The sequence below is a fragment of the Salvelinus sp. IW2-2015 genome, linkage group LG4q.1:29 (genome assembly GCF_002910315.2).
Source record: "Salvelinus sp. IW2-2015 linkage group LG4q.1:29, ASM291031v2, whole genome shotgun sequence".
Classification (NCBI taxonomy): domain Eukaryota; kingdom Metazoa; phylum Chordata; class Actinopteri; order Salmoniformes; family Salmonidae; genus Salvelinus; species Salvelinus sp. IW2-2015.
Window position 1 is genome coordinate 22,671,374 of NC_036842.1, and position 8,273 is coordinate 22,679,646.

The window sequence follows — 8,273 nt, forward strand, 5'->3', positions numbered from 1 at the left end:
TTTTTCAGAAATGTTTTGATGAGTAATTAGGTAATACACGTTGCTCTCTGTAGTTATTCTAGTCGCTTTGGTGAGTTTTGTGTATAGTGGCTGCAATGGTAAACTATGATTTATACCTGAAAAATGCACATTTTTCTAAAAAAACATATGCTATACCATAAATATGTTATCAGACTGTCATCTTATGAAGTTGTTTCTTGGTTAGTGGCTATATATATCTTTATTTAGTCGAATTAGTGATAGCTGCCCATGCAGGAAAAAAATGGTGGGAAAAAAAAGTTGTGTCTTTTGCTATCGTGGTTAGCTAATAGATTTACATATTGTGTCTTCCCTGTAAACATTAAAAAATCGGAAATGATGGCTGGATTCACAAGATCTGTTCTTTCATTTGGTGTCTTGGACTTGTGATTTCATGAACATTTGATTATATGATATCCCTGTGGCTTTAGGCTAGGCTATGCTAGTGTAAAGGCAGTCATTGTTGTTCTCCTCCTCAGACGAGATTTNCATAGACACACTGGTCTTCTCAAAGCCAGTGGGCATGTTAGTCATCTACCTACATAAGACACACTGGCCTTTACTCAAAGCCAAGTGGCATGTTGAGTCATCCCAATACTAGACACACTGGCCTTACTCAAAGTGGCATGTTGAGTTCCATCCACGACATTAGCACACTGGGCCTTACCTCAAATGGCATGTTGAGTCATCACATACATAGGACACAACTGGGTCTTACTCAAAGTGGCATTGTTGAGTCATTACATACATAGACACACTGGCCTTACTCAAGCCAGTTGGCATGTTGAAGTCCAATCCAAAACATACCATAGACCACACTGGCCTTACCAAAGTGGCATGTGAGTCATCTACATACATAGACACATGGCCTTACTCCAAAGCCAGTGCATGTTGAGTCATCCAACACATACATAGACCACACTGGCCTTACTCAAAGTGGCTGTTTGAGTCAATCCACATACATAGGACACACTGGCCTTACTCAAAGGCATGTTGAGTCATCCACATTACATAGACAACACGGCCTTACTCAAAGGTGGCATGTTGAGTTCATCCACATACATAGACACACTGGTCTTACTCAAAGTGGACATTTGTCATCCAACATGACATAGGACACACTGCCTTACTCAAAGCCAAGTGGCTGCATGTTGAGTCATTACATACATAACACCACTGGCCTTACCAAGGCCAATGGCATGTTGAGTCATCTACATACATAGACACACTGGCCTTACTCAAAAGCCAGTGGGCATGTTGGAGTCATCTACATACATAGACCAACACTGGCCTTACTCAAAGCCAGTGGCATGTTGAGTCATCCACAACATAGACACACTGGCCTTACTCAAAGTGGCATGTTGAGTCATCTACATACATAGCACAACTGGCCTTACTCAAAAGCCAGTTGGCATGTTGAGGTCATCTACATACATAGACACACTGGCCTTACTCAGTGGGCATTGTTGAGTCATCCACATACATAGGACACACTGGCCTTAAACTTCAAAAGCCAGTGGGCATGTTGAGTCATTCCACATACATAGACACACTGGCCTTACTCAAAGCCAGTGTGTTTAGTCATCCACATACATAGACACACTGGCTCTTACTCAAAGCCATGTGGCATGTTGAGTCATCTACAACATAGGACACCCACTGGCCTTACTCAAAGCCAGTGGCATGTGGAGTCATTCTACATTACATAGACACACTGGCCTTACTCAAAGCCAGCTGGCATTGTTGGGAGTCATCTACATACATTAGACCACCACTGCCTTATTCAAATCCAGTTGCATGTTGAGTCATCCACATACATAGACACACTGGCCTTACATCCAAAGCCAGGTGGCATGTTGAGGTCATTCTAATACTAGACACACTGGCCTTACTCAAAGTGGCATGTTTGAGTCATCCACATACATAGACACATGGCCTTACTCAGAAGTGCATGTTTAGTCATCCACATACATAGACACACTGGTCTTACTTCAAAAGCCAGTGGCATTGTTGAGTCAATCTACATACATAGACACACTGGCCTTACTCAAAAAGTGCACATGTTGAGTCTATCCACATTACATGAGACACCACTGGTCTTACTCAAAGCCAGTGACATTGTTGAGTCATCACATACATAGAACACACTGGTCTTACTCAAAGCCATATTGGCATGTGTATCATCTAACATAACTAGACACTCTGCATACTCAAAGTGGCATGTTGAGTCATCTACATACATTAGACACCCACTGTCTTACTCAAAGGTGGCATGTTGAGTCATCTACATACATAGACACACTGGCCCTTACTCCCAAAGTGGCATATGTGGAGTCATACCACAGTACATAGACACACTGGCCTTACTCAAAGTGGCCATGTTGAGTTATCTACATACATATACACACTGGTCTTACTCAAAAGCCAGTGGCATGTTGAGTCATCTACAATACATAGACACAACTGGGCCTACTCAAAGCCAGTGGCATGTGAGTCAGTCCCATACATAGGACACCCACTGGCCTTCCAAAGTGGCATTGTTGAGTCATCCACATACATAGAACACACTGCCTTACTCAAGTGCATGTGATCAGTCCAATACATAGACACGACTCGGTTCTTACTTCAAAGTGGCGATGGTTGAGGTCATCTACGATAACATAGACACAACTGCCGAATACTCCAAAGCCAGTGGCATGTTGAGTCATCCACACATACATTAGACACCCACTGTCCTTACTGCAAAGTGGCATGATTGAGTCCATCTACATGACGATGGACACACTAGGCCTTAGCTCAAGAGCCAGTTCTGCATGTTTGAGTTCATCCACATACAATAAGACACACTGGGCCCTTACTCAAAGTGGCATGTTGAGTCCATACATACCATAGACACACTGCCTTACTCAAAGTGCATGTTGAGTCATGCCCATACAATAGGACACACGGCCTTACTCACAATGGGCATGGTATTGAGCATCCCACATAAGTTAGACACACATGGTCTTACCTCAACAGTGGCATGTTTGTGAGGTCACTCCATGCATAATAGACACACTTGGCTTCTATATCAAAGCCATTGTGGCATGTTGAGTTCATGCTACATACATAGACCACATCTGGCCCTTTATCTCAAAGCAGTGGCATGTTGAGTCATCTACATACATAGACACCACTGGCCTTACTCAAGCCAGTGGCATGTTGAGTTCAGTCTAATACATAGGAACACACTGGCCTTATCAAAGCCAGTGGCATGTTGATTCATCCACAGTGACATAGACACACTGGCCTTACTCAAGATTGGCATGTTGAGTCATCTACATAATAGACACACGGCCATTATCTAACAAGCCAGTGGAATGTGTTGGAGTCAGTCTTACAGACATATGACACACTGGCCTTACTCAAAGTGGCATGTTGAGTACATCCACATACCATAGGACACATGCCTTACTCCATAAAGGCGTGCCGTGGCATGTTGAGTCATCCACATACATGGACACCTGGGCCTTACTCAAAGCCATGGCATGTGTGTAGTCAATGCCACATTCATAGACCACCACTGGTCTACTCAAAGCCCAGTGGCATTGTTGAGTTCATACATACATTAGACCACACTGGCCTTTACTCAAAGCCAGTGGCATGTTTGAGTCATTCTACATAACATAGACACACTGGCCTTATCTCAAAGCCAGTGGCAGTTTGAGTCATCTTACAATACATTAGACACACTGCCTTATTTCAAAGCCAGTGCATTGTTGAGTGCATCCACATACATAAGACACATCTGCCTTTACTCAAAGCCAGTGGCACTGTTGAGTCCATCTACATACATAGGACCACTGGCCTTACTTCAAAGTGCGGAGTTGTTGAGGTCATCCACATACATATAGAACACTGGTCTCTTACTTCAAATGGTGACTGGCATGTTGAGTCATCCACATACATCTAGGACCAGCACTGGCCTTAACTCAAAGCTGAGTGACATGTTGAGTCTCATCTACATACATAACACATCTATGCGTTATCCAACGCTACTTCAGTGCTGTTGAGTCATCTACATACATAGACCACACTGGTCCTTACTCCATACTTAGCATGCCGTGGCCTCGATGTTTGAGTCACTCTACATACAGTACACAGCTGTTCCTTACTTCAAGGAGGGCATGTTGGATCTCGATCTACACACGTACATAGACCACACTGAGCACTCTAACGTTGCAAAAGCGGGCATGTAGAGTCAGTGCTTGAATCCATAGACACACTGGCCTTAACTAAGACCAATGGAGTGACTCACTAGTTGATATCTAATATAGACACACTGAGCACTTACTTCAAAGCCGATGACATTAGGATGGAAGTCAAATCTACGGATACTATAAGAACACACGGCCTTAACCTCAAAATGTGGCATGTTGAGTCATCTACATACATAGCACCACTGGCACTTACTCAAAAGTGGCATGTTGAGTTCATCTACTACATAGGACACACTGGCCTTTACTCAAATGGCATGCTGAGTCATCTACATACATGACCCACACTGGCCTTATCACAAGTGTGCATGATTTGAGTCCAAGATCAACCATACATATAGACACAACTGGCCTTACTCAAAGTGGCATGTTGATCCTTCTACCATACTATAGACACACTGGCCTTACTCAAAAGTGGCCGCATGCTTGAGTATATCCTAACAATAACATAGACACACCTGAGGGCTTACATCAAAGTGGCATGTTGAGTCATCTACAACAGACACACTGGCCTTACTCAAAGTGCGCCATTGTTGAGTCATTCTAATACATAGAGCACACTTGGCCTGTCCAATAGTGGCATGTTGGTCATCTACATACATAGAACCATGGCCTTTACTAAAGGGCATTTGAGCATACCACATTACATAGACACCACTGGCCTTACTCAAAGTGGCATTGCTTGAGATCCAAGTCAACATACATAGAACACACTGGTCTTACTCAAAGCCTATATTAGTAAAAATGTAAAATAAAATGAATATAAAAATAAACCTGTTTCACTCGGATGAACTAACTGTTCATCGACTCCACATGGTTTTACGACACACAACATATGTGTTGGGGACAATGAAGGCTTACAGTTTTACATTTGAGTGCTATGCTCCAAGCCATTTGGATTTGAAGATATCAATGGTTTCATATTAGGGTGACAGTACAGATGGTCACCTTTTATTTGAGGTTAATGGTGAGCAGTTAATGTTACGGGTTAGGTTCTACTGCCTGCCAACTATTTTCACCACCAAAGATAACAGTGTGATTTTATAATATGATTTGACTCTTTGCAGGCTGTCACGCTGTCTAGTCACAGAAGGAAGGCTGTACTTCTCTGGTCTCAGCTCTTGAGGTCAAAACCCCTCACACCTCAGAGAGCTGGACCTGAGCTACAATCACCCAGGAGACTCGAGGAGTGAGACTGCTCTCTGCTGGACTGGAGGATCGCACACTGCAGGACTGGAAGAAACTCAAGTATGATAGAGTGCTTTATGTCAATGTTCATATTCAGACATGTTTGACTTATCAGGCTGTTAAGACAAACAATCTGACCCACTTGGAAAAGTTATATGCTGACTGTTGATGTGTGTAGTGGTGTAGTGTGTCCAGTGTGACACACTAGACTATACACACACACCATACACACACAGACACACACATACCAACTGGCACACACACACGATACACACTCCAGTGTGAGTGTGTGTGAGTATTTGCTGTGTCCAGTGTGTGTGTGTGTGTCCAGTATGTTGTGTGTTCCAGTGTGTGTGTGTGTTGTGTGTGTGTGTGTGTGTTTGTTTGTGTGTGTGGTGTGGTGTGATTCAGGTATCCTCAATGATGTCTGTTTTCTGCTACCGCTACAGTGTGGAACATGGGGTGGAGAGTACACAATGAAACCTGGGTTAGAAAATGTGAGTGTGACTGCTGTGAAGAATATGACTAAGAATAAGTCTTAATTCAAGTTAGTCCAAAGTCAAAGACACCATCATTACTTACTTGTCATATTAAATATCAGCTGTAGTTCTACAGAAGCAGAAATCAGGGACACCAAAGTTTACATAATAGTGTGTGCTGTTGCAATGTGTGTGTGTGTGTGTGTGTGTGTGTGTGTGTGTGTGTGTGTGTGTGTGTTGTAATTAATGGGAATAAGTGTGTTTATATATTACCATACAGTATAACATATGATCATTCAACAAGTCTCAAGTTACCTAAACTTTCCTTTGATACCTAGAACAATCTACATTAAATGGAATTAGTGAAAAGTGGAGTTAACATTCTAATGTGAATGATGATGATTTCTAATATGTGTCTTGGTTCATCGCATCAGATGTCTGTGATCTCACACTGGACCTAAACACAGTAAACAGACAAACTCTTCTCTGTCTGAGGAAACAGAAAAAGTGACATGTAGGAAGAGGAGCAGCCGTATCCTGATCACCCAGAGAGATTTGAGTACCATGGAACAGGTGCTCTGTAGTAGAGGGTCTGACTGGGCGCTGTTACTGGGAGGTAGAGTGGGTGGGAGGGGTTGATATAGGAGTGACATATAAAAGGAATCAGCAGGAGAGGAAGGGTTGATGACTGTTGTCTTGGATAACAATGACAAAGTCCTGGAGTCTGTTTGCATTTAACAACAGTTACTCTGCCTGTCACAATAATAATCTCACTACGATGACGTCCCCCCTCCAGCTCCCACAGAGTAGGAGTGTATCTGGACTGGCCAGCCGGCACTCTGGCCTTCTATAGAGCCTCCTCTGACACACTGACCCACCTGATCACATTCACCTCCACATTCACTGAGCCCCTCTATCCAGGGTTTATGGGATTTTGGTATGACTTCCTCAGTCCCTGAAATAATAACCTGACACCACACACACAACTGGACACAACACCACACACATGACACACACCACACACACACTGGACACGCACACACACACACTTGGACACATAACACACACACACTGGGACACATACACACTGACACACACTGGACCACACACAACACTTGCCACACATCAATACACCACACACTGGACACATACACACACACACACACACACACACACACACACACACTGGTCTCACACACACATGCGTGTCTTCCTATAATTGTGACAATAACACCGTTAAAATACCAATGTGATCATTTGTTGTCTTTTATGTCTAAAAACAAATTGTATAATTATATATGGACATACGCTCCATAGTTGTACAAGTATACAAGGATATATTGTACTTTTCATAATAAAACATAGTTGAAACAAGAAAAGCATTTTTAATTGTGAAAACAGTTTGGTTATTGATGTTACGTTTCCTCTGTCAGGTTGACGTTAACCTGCGACTGGTTGAAACATGAAACAAATATGAAATGAAATACAAAACAATTAAATATGTGGAATTAAATTAAACAAATTGTACAACAGAGTGTTGTGATGCAGGGTCACTATAGCAACAGAGTTCACTCTCTCTGCTCTCTCTGCCCTCTCTCTTCTCTGCTCTCTCTTGCTCTCTCTGTTCTCTCTCTCTTGCTCTCTCTGCTCTCTGTTCTCTCACTCTGCTATCTGCTGTCTCTGCCCTCTCTCTGTTCTCTGCTCTCTCTGCTCTGCTCGTTCTACTCTCTCTGCTATCTCTGCCCTCTCTTTTCTCTCTCTCTCTGCTCTATCCCTCCCTGCTCTCTCTCACTCTCTGGTCTCTTCTCTCTCAGCCTGCTCTGCTGTTCTCTTTTCTCTGCTCTCTCTCCCCCGTCTCTCTCTCCCTCTCTTCTGTCTCACTCTGCCCTCTCTCTTCTATCTCTACTCTCTGTTCTCTGCTCTCTCTCTGCTCTCTCTTCTCTGTTCTCTGCTCTCTTCTCTCTCTGCTCTCTCTGCTGCTCTCTCTCTGCTATCTGCTCTCTCTTTTCTCTGCTCTCTCTGATCTCTCTCTTTCTGTTCTCTGCTCTCTCTACAGTCTCTCTGCTCTCGCAGCCTGCTCTCCGCTCTCTCTCTCGCTCTGCTCTCGGCTTCTTGGGTATAAAGCTACAAGCTTGGCACATCTGCATTCTTCTCTGCAGATCCTCTCAAGCTCTGTCAGGTTGGATTGGGAGCGTCGCTGCACAGCTATTTTCAGGTCTCTCCAGAGATGTTGGATTGGGGTCAAGTCCGGGCTTAGGATCATTGTCCTGTTGTCCAGTCTGTGTATACTATACTGGGAGGGTAGAGAGTCAGAACTGATAGAGGATCTGGA

General features: G+C 43.5%; 2 long non-coding RNA genes across 2 annotated transcripts; one reads left to right on the forward strand and one right to left on the reverse strand.

Annotated features, from left to right (window-relative positions):
- The first annotated feature begins 593 nt into the window (after positions 1-593).
- LOC139025001 (uncharacterized) lies at positions 594-1,257 on the forward strand. The gene is made up of 3 exons (XR_011476416.1): positions 594-651; positions 1,068-1,104; positions 1,209-1,257. It is a non-coding gene; the product is annotated as an uncharacterized lncRNA (long non-coding RNA).
- Positions 1,205-2,302, reverse strand: LOC139025003 (uncharacterized). Its single transcript, XR_011476421.1, has 3 exons — positions 2,280-2,302; positions 1,362-1,414; positions 1,205-1,251 (listed from the first exon to the last, which is right to left on the reverse strand). It is a non-coding gene; the product is annotated as an uncharacterized lncRNA (long non-coding RNA).
- Positions 2,303-8,273: the final 5,971 nt, after the last annotated feature.